At 50.7% G+C, this 15,343-nt stretch overlaps 1 protein-coding gene across 14 annotated transcripts in view; it reads right to left on the reverse strand.

The window, feature by feature from the left end:
• PLEKHA6 (pleckstrin homology domain containing A6) overlaps positions 1-15,343 on the reverse strand; it is a 137,639-nt gene that overhangs the window by 85,859 nt on the left and 36,437 nt on the right. Inside the window, exon 1 of one of the 14 annotated variants that reach the window (XM_029226773.1) lies at positions 11,584-12,004. The exons of the other annotated variants lie outside the window; for them this stretch is intronic. The gene's annotated coding sequence lies outside the window, so the exon portion shown is untranslated. Of the gene's footprint in view, positions 1-11,583; positions 12,005-15,343 lie in introns of those variants that run through there. 14 annotated transcript variants of the gene reach the window in all.

Here is a 15,343-nt window from a genome sequence, read left to right on the forward strand (position 1 = left end):
ATATATATATATATATATATATATATGAAAACTGAGATCCAGAGATGTTAAGGGAATTGCTCCTGGTCACAGACTTTGTGAATATAAGTGAGGGCAGGTCCCAGCAAGGCCAGGCTCCTTTTGGAACTGGTAGGAACTGCTCTTCCTCCAGCAATCCCCCATTCCCACCCCAAGAGGAGTGATTGCTCCCTCTCCTGCACAGGTGTTTCTGAGCCACGACATCGTCCCATATTGCGATGATCTGTTTATGTATCTGTCTCCCCCAGTTCCTCGAGGGCAATGACCATGCCTTATTCATCTTCATATTCCTGGTATCTGGCATGTAGTGATTTCTCAGTAAACGTCTGGGGAAGAAAGGGCGGGAAGGCAGGGACAGTGGAATGGATAAAGAGGGAGGGGGGAGAAGAGAGAAACGGAAGGGGGAGGGAGGGCTGAGGAGGGAGAAAGGAAAGATGGGGGAGCAAGCAGGAAGGCAGGCGTGAGTGAGGGGGGAAGGATGGGTGAGCAGGTACCAGGAGATGATGTCTCCTCAAGCCAGTGGGACTGGACCATGGCACATGGCCCTCGGCTGATCTAAGTCTCACGGGGATGCACAGACACAGGCTGCACCCCCCAGAGCCTGTCCAGGACAGAATTAAGGAGCACTTATAAGGGGGTGGCCTTCAGCTGCCAGGGAGGCCCGGCAGTTTCCCAGGACGCCACTGTCCTTCCTTCTCTCCTTTCCCACCTCCAGAAAGTGAGAAGAGCCTGTTGCCGCTTCTTCTCGGAGGCTCCCACGCTGCACTGCCTCCCCTGCCTTGTCGTTCCCACCTGTTAAATGGAGGCTCATTCCTGTCCTGGTTGATGGGGATGGATTCAGAGGAATGGGGGCCTGCAACACAGGCTGGGGAGGCCCCTCCACAGGATGCCCAGCCCCAGAAGTGGGGTGAGCTTTTGGGGGTGCTCCCCAGGTGAGGAGCTGGTGCCACAGGAACCTGAGGAAGAAGCCACATTCCTCCGTCTGGATTCCCCACAAACACCCACCCCACCTCCCTGAGGCAGGAGGGAGGGGCGGCTTCTGTGGGAAGGGGGCTCCTGAAAAGGCTTGGCTTCTGCATATGACTCAGGAAAACAACTGGAAACCATAACTTAACAAGCTGGCTTATCTCTGGAATTTCCCTGGGGTGAGGAGATAAGGAGACTTTTTGCTCAGCCTGAGTCCCTGTGAGGCCCCCACTGCTCCTCCTCGTTTTCTGGAAAGTACCAGGTCCCCAACCCCTTCCCATGTGGTCCATTGCTCACTCCATATGTGTTTGTGCAGACCTCCTAGCTGCAAGGCACACTGGCCCTGAAGGCAAACTCTGGGGACTAGATCTCTAGAAGAGGTAGGGGCAGGTGAGGGCAGAAGGGGTTCTTGGCTTCCCCAAAAAAATCCTGAATAATGCCATCACGCTCTGCAAATCCTGCCCAATCTCTTTTGAAAAACAAGTCCTCAAGCCAAATCTGGCACATGCCAGGCAGCCAGGCACCTGGAAATGAAGCAGGAAGGTATTCCAGTGGATCTTGTGGCTTCTCCTTTGTGCCAGAGAGCTGGGCGGGGGAGGGAGGGCCAGGCTCAATCGCACAGGGCTCTCTGAATGGACAAGGCAGAATGTGGGGTAGTGTGAGCTGGAGGCCACGGCTGCCCTGATGGTCCTGGGGAGCATCCACAAGGACAGTCCACTCTATAAAGCAACAGTTAGTGGAAGCCAAGGCACTGAGCTCTCATTCTGACCCTACAGCTAATGTGCTATGTGCTCTCAGGCAGGCCACAAGCCTCTCTGATCCTCAGGTAACTCATCTGTGCAGGGCCATAAGGACAGGGGCAAGGAGAAAAGAGGAAGCAAACTGTGATCCACGACTGCTCAAACCCTTAAAGGATTAAACCCACTGTCCTGGGTAGAGCTGTCAAAGCTCTTCACAAGCCACATCACCTTCTGGCCTCCTACCCTGAGACTCCTGAAACGTTCTCTGTGCTTCAGCCCCGACCCTGCTGATATATTTCCAGTTCCCATGCTGCCTCGTGAATCTCAACCTCCAGGCGTGCTGTTCCTTCTGCCTGAGCTGCACCCCTTCCACCCACACACCCATACTTTAAGGTGGAGCCCAAACCTGCCCCCTTACAGCCACTCCTGACTTCCATTCAGGCAGTCTTCATTCCTCTGTGTTTGCAAAGCCCTCTGTGCATCGAGTCTTATTTTTCTCAATTCTTTGTTTATAAGTCTGTCTCCCCTGCTAGACTTTGAACTTTAAAGGACCATGTCAAATTCACCTTCCATCCAACAAACATTTAGTAAATGTCTGCCCTGTGCCAGGCACTGTGAGGTACCAGGATACAGAGGAGAGAAAGGCAGTCTCACGTCTGGGGTCCCCAGTGCATAGGACTGTGCGGGCACAGAGCCCAGCCTACAGCAGAGTCAGGAAAAGCAGGTGCCAGGAGCTGCCCCTGGGGCTCTGCAGTACCTGCTCTGCCTCCTCTCCCTTAGCAGGAGACGAAAGGATATTGGGAAGAAGACACTAAAAACGTAAACCATGACCACTTCCTGAGAACTTTACTACATACTACTATGTAGTAAAGCTCTCAGTACTTTAGACACACAATTTTTTATAATCTTCAAATTAACTCTCTGACAAAGGCCTTTGTAGATGAGAAAAGGGGTGACCAGGGAGGCTGAGAAACCTGCTTGAGGTCACACAGCAGGCAGCAGAGCTTAGACAGGACCTCAGGTCGGTCTGACCATCCCTTGCTCTTAGTCTCATGCTGCCCAGTTTAAACATGCAAATAAATGAGCACCTGTGTGTGCCCAGACTTCGTTTTTGAAAGGAGGAAATAATGATGTATTAACTCCTGGCTCTAAACTGTATGACTTTAGTCCTAGCTGCCCAGGCAGCCTCCAAAATTCTCTATTCCCTTCCTTTCCCATTGCAACAGAAGTTCCCAAAACTAAAAAGCCAGGCCAGCTCCCCACTCTGCCTGGGAGAAGCCGGTGAAATTGCACGGCAGAGGGCTGCCCTCCAGCTTTTGCCATCTTCAGAGTGTCATTAGCAGCTGCTTGGCAGGTGGCCCCAGGCCCCTGCAGCCCCAACCACTGTCCCTGTTATCCAGAGCTATCGACCACTGGGATTCTGTCCTTAATGGGCAAACAGCAGATAACGGGCCTCCTGTGGTCTGCTCCCCCACCAGCCACAATCAACTTCTCAAACGTGCTCTTCTACATTCCCCTACCAAGCATTTTTCTCTCTCAAAACCTAGCTGTGGCTACTGCCTATGCAAACTCCTCTGCCTAGGCTTCAAGGGCTCTTCCCCAACACCCTTTTACAACACTCCTTTTACTCCTTTCTTCTGTGACCGACATCCCCCCCCCCCCCCCCCCCCCCCCCCCCCCCCCCCCCCCCCCCCCCCCCCCCCCCCCCCCCCCCGCAACTCAAACCAAGCCAACTGGCCCTGGCGACTTTGCACATGCCCTTCCTGTCTCACGGAGTGTCATTTTACTGATGCAAGTTCTTCTCCTTCTTCCCATCCTAAATCTAAATCATCTCTTCCAGGATGGTCCCAATAGGTTGAAAAACCTGCTCAAGTCACACAGCAGGCAGCAGAGCTCAGACAGGACCTCAGGTCGGTCTGACCATCCCTTGCCCTTAGTCTCATGCTGCCCAGTTTAAACATGCAAATAAATGAGCACCTGTGTGTGCCCAGACTTCTTTTTTCTTTTAAGCAGTTAATAATGATGTATTAACTCAAGGCTCTAAATTGTGTGACTTTAGTCCTAGCATTGTCCTGACAGACCACGCCCAACGCGGACCTTGACCTCGCTTTGCATTTCCGCAGAACTTAATATCCTCCCTGCAGCTACGTTGGACAGAGCAATTCGTTATAGTCATTCATTTGACAAACATTTACTGAAGGCCTACAGCTATGTGCCAGGCATTTATTGTGTGTCTACTATGGGCCAAGCACTCTGCTAGGCACTGGACATTCAGTGCCCTCAAGGAGCTTCTGGCACTCATGTTAATTACCTTCAGGTCCTTTCCTGGGGGAGGCCCACCTCTGCACTTAGATTGGGAGTTCTCTGGAAACTGCTCCCTCTTCGTCATCCTCGCACCTGTCATTTACAAAGAACTTTACTTCTGCAAGGTGCTTTTGCATCCATTATCTCATTTTATCGGCACAGCACCCATACAAGGTAAGGCTGGAAGACATTATTATTCCATTTGAAAGATGGGGACACTGAGGCCCAGGAAGATGAAGTAACCTGTTCAAGGTCACTTGGATGATAGGACCTGGTTACCAGCCAGGTCTTTAACAGAATTCAGGTCCTTTGACTCCCAAGGAGAGTGACCTATACACAAAACCCTGCCCCACATCATGCAGACTAGGGTCATCAGAGCTAGATGGGACCTGAGTGATGACCCATTTCTCAACCTCAGTTGCTGCCAATAGATCCTGAGGAAGAAAGAGGCTAAAGCAAAAATAGAGGGGCTTAGAAAATGCTTGTGTAACCGGAAACTTTGAAAAAGTTTATCCTTGTATTCCTGGTACATAATAGGCACTCAGTACATATTTGTCAAATGAATGAACAACTTGCTAGAGAGGCAAATGGCAGAGGGTATGAGCTAGCTAATAATAATAGCTATTTGAGTGCATACTTTGTGTCAGGCATAATCCTAAATGCAACTCGCTTCATCCTCACAGCAATCTTTTGAGATGGGCTATTATCATCTCCATTTTACAGATGAGACAAAATGAGGTTAAATACCCCGAGTGGCAGGACTTGGATGGAACCTGGGCAGACTAACTCCAGAGCTGTGCTCTTGATCACGTTAGCCAAGTGCAGGTCATATGCTCCTGCCGTCCATGATAATCACTCAGTTCCCATTACAAGCACACTGAATGAGCGTTCTGATGAGTGCTGAGTGAAGACTGAAGTCACACTTCTGCCCTGGGCCCCAAGGTTCTGCATGAGTCACCCCTGGCTGTAATGAAGTGTAATGAAAATCCAGCCCAGGGCAGGGGCGGGTGCGGGGAGGGGGGGTGTTTCAGCTGCACAAGGACTTCATGAGTCCTCTCCAGTGTCTACATTCCAGAGTCCTGCCGTGACCCGGGGGCCTGTCCCCAAAAAGCAGCTCTTCTCTCTGATTTGATTGTCAAACAGGCCTGGTAAGAGTCAGGGCTATGAATTGTGAAGAACAGAGGATAGAAAGAAATTTCTAGCATCTCAACCGAGGCTGAAGGAGAGGGCAGGGTTAAGGAGGGTAGAGTAGTGTCTGTCACTGGGACAAAGACATGCTGGAAAGATTTATAAATAGGATAAAGAGAGGGGCCTCAGTGAATAACCCCTTTATGGGAGGGGATGGGAAGGACGGGGCTAGGCAACTCCAGCTCTGCCTATTTTTGGCCCCCGTCAGAAAGGAGGCTGACACTTAGACAGGAAAAGTCTCACCACCAACAAGACAGGGACAGGGGCCAAAGAAAGAGAATGTAGAAATAATCTTCTCTGAGGCCGACTTTCTTTGACGAAATCTTAACTGGGAGGGATACGATTCAGAAGAACTGATCTGAAGCAGGAGAGACTACTCCAGAAATCACAAAAGCTGAAGATTTGTGCCTAAAGGTGCTGAATTATACGTTGATTCTGATCTTAGTGCTTCTGTGTGATCTTGGGCCAAAAGCTTATTAAACCTTCCATAGACTTCAGCATCTCCAGTTATTAACCGGGTATTGTGTCACCTGTACATGTCTTCTTCACCCTTTGGCCTAGGGACCATGTTAGGGTACAGAAGACCAGGGACCAGAGGATGCTTGAAGTTATTTAGAGGAGAAGAGATGCAGAAACGTGAGATCTGGTCAGAGCTCTTGGCGACAGACAGGCAGGAGCCACCTCCAGGCCGTGCTTCAGTTGCTCCAATTGCAGAGAGAGGAGCAACTATTCTGATTGTCTTAAAGCTCCTGAGAAATGGGGATGAAGTGCCTCATGCACCTTGGGTAGGTGACATCTCTGCCCAGTTATCTGTGCCTTCAGATCTCTAGGATCAGCCCACAGAAGCTGAATGGCGGGAAGAAATGTGCCCCGTGATTGAAGCAATGCAGAGAAATGCAAACCGGGGTTAGAGGGCTGGCACAGAGAATCCCCAGGGATTGGTGGCCAACTGTTCCAGTTTGCCCAACAAAGAAGGGTTCCCAGAATGCAGGACTTTTGGTGCTAAAACATAGACATATCGGGACAACTGGTCACCCTAAAGAAGGGCTCACATGTTAAAAAAGCCTCTGGTTTGGCACCCCATGGAATCCTGATGCTCAGAAATATTGAGAGCTCGGGTCCCAGGGTTGCGAGGCCAAGTGCCCAGATGCCTCCCAGGGAGCCTCTGGGCACACGCTGGCCTCGCTGGGCCTTAGTTCCTCTAGAAGATCTGGGTAAGTTTGCCTTCTAAGCTTGAGGACAAAATCTGCTAGAAGATGACTAAGGTTGCTCAGGACCCTGAGCCCTGAAAAAGTTCCTTCTTGGTGATTTCTTAGGGTAGCCTGCAGGCAAACCCAGGAGGACGCCATAGAGCAGGACTGTGCTTCCTGGCTTTCCCCAGAGGTCACTTCATCCTACAAAGATCTCAGTGGCCAGGGCAAGCAAGGGATTCAAGAATGGGCACGGGGAGAGGCAGTAACAGCCATTTCCAGGCTGCCAATGCCAGGTACAGCTGAGCTGTCATTAACTTACAGGCTGGACAGAGCACAGAAAAGGGCAGTGCCCCCCGTTCCTCACCCTGCCCAGCGCCCTACCTAGTGAGTCCAGGGCTGTGAGCTGAGCTTCCCCTGGCTTGAATCCATCTAATTTTCTCCTGAGCCGCTTTGTAGGACAGGCTGCTGGGCACTCGACATGTCCAGTCCTGCTGTAGCCGACTTTCTCTAGGGCCGAGGGCAGGCTCCAGTTCCATGCCCCTTCTGCCAGCTGAAACAGAGCCCAGGCTCAAACTGGACCCCTGAGTTCATGGAGACCAGAGGGCATGATTGGATACTCACCCCCCCCTGTCCCTTAAAGGCAGTCTGCCCCATTATAAGGCCGGGAAGAAGGAACAGGGCCTAAGAAGTTAGGATGGAGAAGGCTTCTCCCTCCTGCCTCTGCCAACTTAGTATTTCTTTATTCAGCAAATGTCCTGTCAGTACCCACTAGGTGCAAAGCACTGGGAAAGAAACAGGCAATTGAGACCCAGACTCAGAACCCAAGGAGGGATGGAGGACTCAGGGAGCTGAAAGCTACAGATTTTTCCCAGCTCTCAATCTAAGGTTCTAAGTATGGCTGCCCCACTTTGTGTCCCCACGGACCCACCCAAGTCAGCACATGCGGAGACGTGGAGGTAAAAGGGAAAGAAGAAAGCCCAAATCCTGGTTAATTCACAAAGCAGTGCTCTGTGGGATAGATAATCAAGCTTTGCCCCGATTTACAACACATTTCCAACAACAACCGTTTTGAGACCTAAGTCCAAACCCTAAGGATCAAGCTAGAGAATTTTTAAAGGGTCTAAGGAGGAGTGTAGTCAAACCCCTTTTCCTTCTCTTTAACTGGTCCATTCATTCATTTATTCATCCATTCATTCACTCAATTCATATTTCATGAGTGCCTTCCGTGTGCCAGCACAGAGTTAGGCATTAGGACTCTGGAGGAAAGTTTAATCCGACCTCACTCAGTGTCCACTGGCTCCCAGCATCCTCATTCCAGCTGTATGATCCAAATGTTCATGGCTCTGTGCCCCTGAACTCTGCTTACTGCCCAGACCCTGGGGCCCTTAGAATTGGTCCAGGCAGAAGGCAGCTCCAAACAGCAGCCTCTGTAGTCTGAAGTTATGGACAAAGCAGCTACTTGGGTTTCTGCTTCGCCCCAGTCTCTCCCATCCCCCTTTCCCTTCTGCCTGGGATGGAAACTCTGCCACTCTCTGCTCACATGCTTGAGTCACAAGACTGAGCTCCCAGCAAAAGAACTAGCTCAAGGATATAATAGGCAGGAGGCAGTGAAACAGAAATGTAATAATTAATTTTGTTCATTAAGTTCCAGTCTTCCTTTTTTTGATGCCTAAGAAGGCAGTGCAATGCTCACTGTTTGCCCAGCCTTCCTACCTGTCCTTCCCATTGAGGCCTCACTTCCTATTCATCTCGGCTCCATTCCTTTCTCTGTCTCTCTCAAGGCCCACGAATGGTGTCCTATTGTCTACACTGCCCAGCACTTGAAGAGTTATAGGAACCAGCCAGTGATAAAGAGCTCATACAGAGCAAAGGAGCTTGGTGCCTGCCAGTCTCCTCTCTTTCCATGAGCCGCAGTGCCAGAGCCCTTCTGGGCCTGGAGTCTCTGGCCCACTTAGGCCAAGGAGAGCACTGGAAGTCCCGCACTTGATTGGCACCTCGTAAGTAGGCTTCCTCCTCTGCCCAGGCAGGTTGTTGTGTCTAATTGTCTAACTGCAGATTTCCATCTCTGATCTGCATGGGCAGATGGGCAAGCAGCTGTGCCAGGCCCCAGGGGACTGCAAGCTCCCGGGGAGGAGGAGCGTCTACCTGGCTCTCTAGGCCCAAGGCCTCAGGGGGCCTCCTCAAGGGCAAGAAACAGCCAGGCCTCCAAAAGGGAAAAATACAAGAGCAAGTCTAAGCCAAACCCCACGGCCTCCCACTCCCTCCCCGCTTGCTCCCATTCCTAAGGAAGGGACAGAGCAGGTATCAGGGAGCCAGGGTGGCCGGATTGCTTTCCCCATTCGAGGTACGTGTTTCTGAGAGCAAGGTCACTGATTTCTCTGGATACAACCTCATCATCCTTCAAATTTTGGCTGAAGCCCTGGGCCACTTTCTGATGACTCTGGCTAAGCTGAAAAGAAACGAAACTGCTATCAAATGCTGCTTGGACCTCCTTATCGGTGGCTCCTGGAACAGCTAGCATACAATCCTACGTCTGTGATATACGGCCAGCTTTCAGTTACCTGCTGCTGCTCTGTTCTCTACAGTGTCTGCAGATCTCACAGCTAGATGCTGGATTGCTCTGAGCAGATCATTCAAAATAACAATGGCTAACACTTACTGAGCACCTACTGTGTGTCGGGCACTGTGCTAAGCTCTTTGTTTACATTATCTCATTTAATGTCCATAACTACCCTGTAAGGTAGGTGGAGACACTGATGCAGAGAGAAGTCAGCTAACTTGCCCAAGGCCAAGAAGTTAGAAAGATGGATCAAAATCCACACTCAAGCAAGCTGACCTCAATGTCTCCATCTTGTGTGTGTGTGTGTGTGTGTGTGTGTGTGTGTGTGTGCTTTGCAAACTATCAACTATTATACAAATATAAAGAGTTATCAGGTCGGTGATAGTAGTAAGAGCTAGGGGGTGGGTATAGGAGATAGGGAAGGTTTGTGTCTGAGAATTAATCTGATTCAATATGGCTAAACTGTATATCAAAGCTAATTGGAAAAATTATTCGGAGTATTCCAGGCTTTCACTCCCTCCATCAACACAAAAACCTGAAATCTGACTGAACACTGTAGAGATGCAAAGGGCTCTTTCCAAGACTCCCAACCTGGCATTTATAAGACACCTGCCTTAACAATCCACAGAGACACCAGAACGAGTGGGAGTGGGCCAGCCTGTTGCCATGTGGTCTCAGCCTCCACAGCAACACCTCCCAAAGTAGGAGGCTTCTTTCCAAAGTAAGAGATCACTTACTGTGGGATGAAAGAAGCAACGTCTAATTAGAGAGAGTCATTAATAGGCAATTAGCCTGTAATGAATGAATGGATCTAGGCAATGATCATCAAGGCTGCTAATATCAAAAGAGGGGAGAGAACCAGACATTGTGTGTCTCCTGACAGACGTACACACCACAACCAAGGGATCCTTGCCCCTCCAATAAATAAATTAAAGGAAACTGAGTTTGACCAAGCCCTAACATGTTCCAAGTTTGGAACATGTTAAATGACATGACGAGGATGTAGACAGCCAAACTGAGAATGTGAGAAACTCTACAAGACCAATGAATGACCCAGTTTCTTCAGCAAAACATTGCAAGAGAAAGAAAAAGAATACCTATAGATTAAGAGTGCCGTAAGAGCTGTAGCAATCAATCACAATACATGGACTTATTCGGAGCCAAATTAAAAAGAAAACTAGAGACTAAATTTTTACAATAATCAGAGAAATATGAATACTAACTGGATATTTCATTATATTAAGGAAGTGTTCATTTTGTTTAGGTAGTGATAATGATTTTTTTTTAAAGAATCCCTATCTTTAGAGATGAAATGATAAGCTGTCTAGAATTCACTTCAAAATAATCAAAGGGTAGAAAGGATTGGGAGTGTACCTAAGACAAGATGGGCCATGAGATGACTTCAAAACTACTGAAGCTTGAGTGCATGAGGGCTACTACACTATTCTCTCTATTTTTGTCTATGTCTGCAGTTTTCTATGATAAAAAAGTTTTTTTTAAGTAAAAATCAGACTCTCCATGATCATCACTGCGGTGATATAAGCACAGTGCAATAAACTCCTCCAAACTGGCCAGGCCACTGGCTCTGGCCTCTGTTCTCCCACCCTTGACAACATGATGGGAGAGGACCCCCCAGACTGCCTTTCCGTTTCCAGTACTAGCACTGCAACAACTCACACCTCACTTTCTACAGCTGGATCCTCTCAGGCCTTTGACAGAGGTAGAGCTAGTGCCACGGAAGAGAAAGCAACCCTCCCAAGGTCCCACCACGAGACAGCAGTGGAGCCATATTAAATCTTTGGAGGTGGAATGCCACACTCCGGCTTTTCCTCAGACCATCCTGACTCAGAGCTGAAAACGAAGAGCTTTCCCTGCTTTCCCAGTCCCATACTGAATTTAGCCTCTCACTACCCTGGCGGTTGAAAAAGAACTGGCATCCCGCAGAGGAGCATCTGCAGCGGCCGGATCAAATGCTGAGCTGCCTTTCTGCTTCCATTATGGGGAAGCAGAGGAGGGAGAAGGCAGAGGAGTGGGGAGGACAGGCCGCAGCAGAGCCTAGCCCCCAAGCCCACACTGTGGCCCAGCCCAGGGACCCAGGCTGTGGCCAACCCCACCCTGGGCAAACAGCTGGCACTGCCCAGGCTGGTCCTCCCCTACCACTTCCTGGTGCTGCAGCTCGCAGAGCTCCTGGGAGAGGAGACAAGACTGAGGGAGAGGGGACGCGGAATTCAGAAGGGAAAGGAACTGAACAGGTACAACAGGGTGTCTGCAGAAGCCTTTAGAAGGGAGGAAGTAGAGGGGTGAGCTCAGAACTGGCACATTCAGAGCTCAGATCTGCCAAGGAAATAATTGAGTAAAAGGGAGAGAAGAGAATAAGAGAGCAAGGGAGAAATAAAGCACCGGTAAAGAGTGAGGCGAGAGAGATGGGGTGGGGAAGGTATCAGAGGCCCCCAGGACCACATAACCAGAGCCATGGGTCAGCCAACGGCCCACCCCACTCCCGCAGCCCTGGCCTCCAGGGTCCCAGCGGCCATTCCCAGCCCAGTTTGCTCAGAGAGAGCTCCCTGCCTCCCTGGCCCAGGACGGGCGTGCAGGAGCCAGCTGTCGGACACACCTCGTGGCCCCATGGTCCTCTCCTACCTCCCGGCAGCCTGCTCCTGCAGAGAGACAGCGGACTGACCCACCTGCCTCCTGAGGGGAGGAGTGCCAGGGGCCGGCTCCACCTCAGGCCAAGTGGCCAATCAAGGGAGTCTGCCAGAGCCTGCCCTTTTGGGACACACTGCTGAAGGGGACACGGGATTAATTTAGTGTTCATCCAAGGTGCCTGTTCCATATTCATGCCCACGCTGGGCGGTCACAAGATGACTGCCTCCTACCTCCTCACTGACCTTCAGGGACCACAAGACCCAAGGTTACCTTGGAGTCAACCTGCACCAAAGCCAGGAGAGCAGGCATCCATCCTCACCCTTTAGGCCCTGAGCAACTGGACCACAAATCCCCCAACTGAAAGTTGAGGGACCTTGCAACTAACCCCAGAGGCAGTGCCGACTCTGAAATCCAAATCCTGGCTCTGCCACTTGCTGGCTAACCTAGGGCAAGTCACTGAACAGCTCCAAGGTTTCGTCATAAAGTTACCGTGATCCTTTTGCTCAGCCCGTGCCTGCAGAGCGATGGGAGCGTGCGCTGAAGGACAAGAGCTCTGGACTTCTAGAGGAAGCCACGCCCCATAAATGCGCCGTATCATTACCATAAACAAAGTTCTTGCCACACCTAGGAAGGAGGAAGTGGGTTTCTGTCAGGCCCTGCAACTCCATCCCAAAGAAGGATAAGGCAAATGGCAAACCAAGCCAGAGAACACTGAGGCCCCCAGGCCTCAGCACCTTACGCAGGAGAGCAGAGGTCCCCCAGCCCCATCAGAGGGAAAATGCAGACACAGGAGAGTCAGGAAGGATGGCAAGTAAGGGATGGGGGAGGGTAGCACGATCTGGCCCTGGGACTGGTATTTGTGGGTTGACCGGGGTTTCTCTAACCATCAGGCTTGAGCTAAAGCACAGTGGCTTGGAGGAGCAGGCAATTCACACCCCAAGGGTTGCTTCTCCTTTACTCCTCCAGGGAGAAATCTGTGGGCTGCAGGAACTTCCATGGGGAACGGGGGCTCAAACCCAGGACTCCAAGAGTTCTCTGCTTCTCCTAAGAATAATGCTATAAATAATAATCTCTGACGTTTGCACATTGCTCTTTATACACACAGACTGTTTCCCACTGCAGCTTCAGAGAACCCGAAGGAGGGAAGCCTTACGCTGTGATCCCTATTCCTCAGCTGATCAAACAGCTGGGGCTCAGAGGGGACAGTGAGTAATCCGAAGTTACACATCTTAGGGAAATGCCAAAGGCAGGACAGGAACCCTGCCTCCGTCTCTCAGAGCCTGTTTCTCTCCGCTCAGGCAGCCCAGGGCCTGGCCCTCAGGGGGCAGGATGAACACTAAATGTGGAGGACAGGTCCTGCTCTCTGGGTGGGGTCCCCCCTGGTGCCACTCTTCAGCCGCTCTGGGAAGAGCTCCCTTGAAGGGCTACCTCAACCAAGAGTTCAGGGGCCTCAGGGGTTAAACGCAGGCTGTTCTATGGCAAGTTCAGGGTTTCACTGGCAATAAATTCCCTTAAAAATTTAAGAAATGTCCACTCATCTTGCTCCTGATCGACAACAAATTCTTACTCAGCCAATTCAAATTACAAAGTCCTTCTGAGGTTTTGAGCTCTGAGAGGTCCAGCCTTGAGCCATTGCTCCCCAGGATTCGATCGTAAATGGGCAAGAGTAATACGATGCTGATCGTGGCAGGGGCGGAGGAAGACGAGAATCCCCTGTCTCTAGAGCCTCCCCTGGGAGCAGGCCTGGGATGGAGTGGAGCAGGCTCTATGGACTAGACATGCTTCAGCCCAGAAAAAGCTCTCAGGAGGCAATCAAGCATCTGGGCAGGGGAATAAGACAAACAGCATAGCTCCCCCCATCTCAGAGGGAGAAGCCAAGTGGGGGAGGCAGTAAGGTGAGTTGTAAGCGAAGTCCCCTTTGCATCCTGTTCAATGAAATCTTAGAGCGAAAAGAAAGAGTCAATAAAAGCTCCCGATCATCCAAACAACTTTTCTAATTACCCCTGAAATATATTTGCACTCCCCGTAAAGTCACCGTTGGAGGAAGGTTCTGGGCCTGCCATTCTAGACTTGGTTTGATGAGACCACACGTCTAGGAAACAGAGAGACACTTTCCTCCTGGACGCTTTCATTCCTCTTGGCCCCCAAAGGGTTAACCAACAGACAACCCCCACAACCCCCACCCCCTTCCCAGCCAGGCAGGGAAAGCAGGAAGGCTATGGAAGGCTGGGGCAGCTGGTGGGGCTGGGGGCGTGTTGAGCTTGGCCTCAGCCCAGCACTGCAGACAGCTCTACTCAACGTATCCACACCCAGGCTGGGCCCCTTGGACCAAGCTCCTCCCTTCCTTCCCCACCAAAGAAAGGCTCTAGAGAAGGCCCCTCTTGGGGGAGGAAGTGGGGAGAGGGAGGCTGTTTCTCAGGATTAGAGTCTGAAGGAGGATTCCATCTCTCAAATGCATCTTTGAGGCTGCAGTGGGCAGCTACACCCTTCTCTGCTCTCTGCCAGAGAAACCGGATTAAGGCAAGAAGACACTCAGGAAACACGGGGCAGCCCCAGTTCGAGGGATGGCAGTGCCAGAAAGATGGTGCCAGTTTTGATGAGCAGAGACAAAAGTGACCTTGGAAGAAAGCCGACAGACAAGGAATCATGTCACTCCCCCATTTCCCCTCTTCTGTGTGGGCAGGAAGGGGGGACGGAAGGGCCAGCTGTTCTTAGCCATGCAAGGGGAATGATGGTACATATGTGACGTGGGCATATCTGCACCTTCTTTTCAATCTCCCACACCCCCAAGCCACTGCTCTGCCACAGTCCCCTGTCACCTCACCTCAATTACTTTGATGGCCAGCAAACAATTCTGCTGGGTCACTTTAAGAGGTGCTTCTAAGGTGTTCCAGGGGGACACCTGATCCCTCCCCTGTGAGCTCACCTTTCCTGAGTCCTACTGTTCTAACAAACGACTAGCACCCAGAGCACAGGGCAAAATCTCCTACACGTGGGGATGCAAACCTCTCTAGTGTCAGAGGAGCTTTCCAAGGGGTCCTGTACCTAATCTCCCATCTGGTCCCATATGCCCTAACCCTAACCTTAACCCTAACCCTCCTGCCTCCACTACCAATTCAAATTTATCCTAAGACTTGGATTTCCAACCTCACCCCCTAAGCCCCTGAAATAGCTCTCGGTTTGTCATCAGAAACTTCCATCACCAACCAATCTTTCCTGTCCATGATGTGGTCTTTAAACTACAGACTTAAACATGACCCAGGAACCCACCTGAACTATGTAATCCCCAGTTCCATTGCCCTGGAGATGAAAGAGTGCTTCTGAATCTGGTCTCCCCCACTTCCATTCCCCACTCCCCTCCTTCCCCTCTTCAAATGATAATTCAGTCATGCCCTGGCTCATAAAACTTCAATGTATCTCTACTGACTACAGGATAGAAGCTAAACTTCTTAGCTTGAGATGCAAGGCCTTATATAATCCAGCCCCAATTTGTCCAATATGATCTTCTACTTCCACCCTACAACCAAAAGCATAAATTTCCTGTAAGTGTTAAAAGTCACTGTGCCAGAGGAATTCAGTGGAAGAAGAGATCACTTCTGGCTAAGGCCATCAGGCCAGACTTCATGGAAAGTGTGTGTGTGTGTGTGTGTGTGTGTGTGTGTGTGTGGTGGGAAGTAGTATTCAGAATCATGCACTGGACCAGCTTGTAACTGGTCTGCCCTCCCCCT

The sequence above is a fragment of the Monodon monoceros genome, unplaced genomic scaffold (assembly GCF_005190385.1).
Source record: "Monodon monoceros isolate NGI ecotype Baffin Bay Population unplaced genomic scaffold, NGI_Narwhal_1 Super_Scaffold_18, whole genome shotgun sequence".
NCBI lineage: Eukaryota > Metazoa > Chordata > Mammalia > Artiodactyla > Monodontidae > Monodon > Monodon monoceros.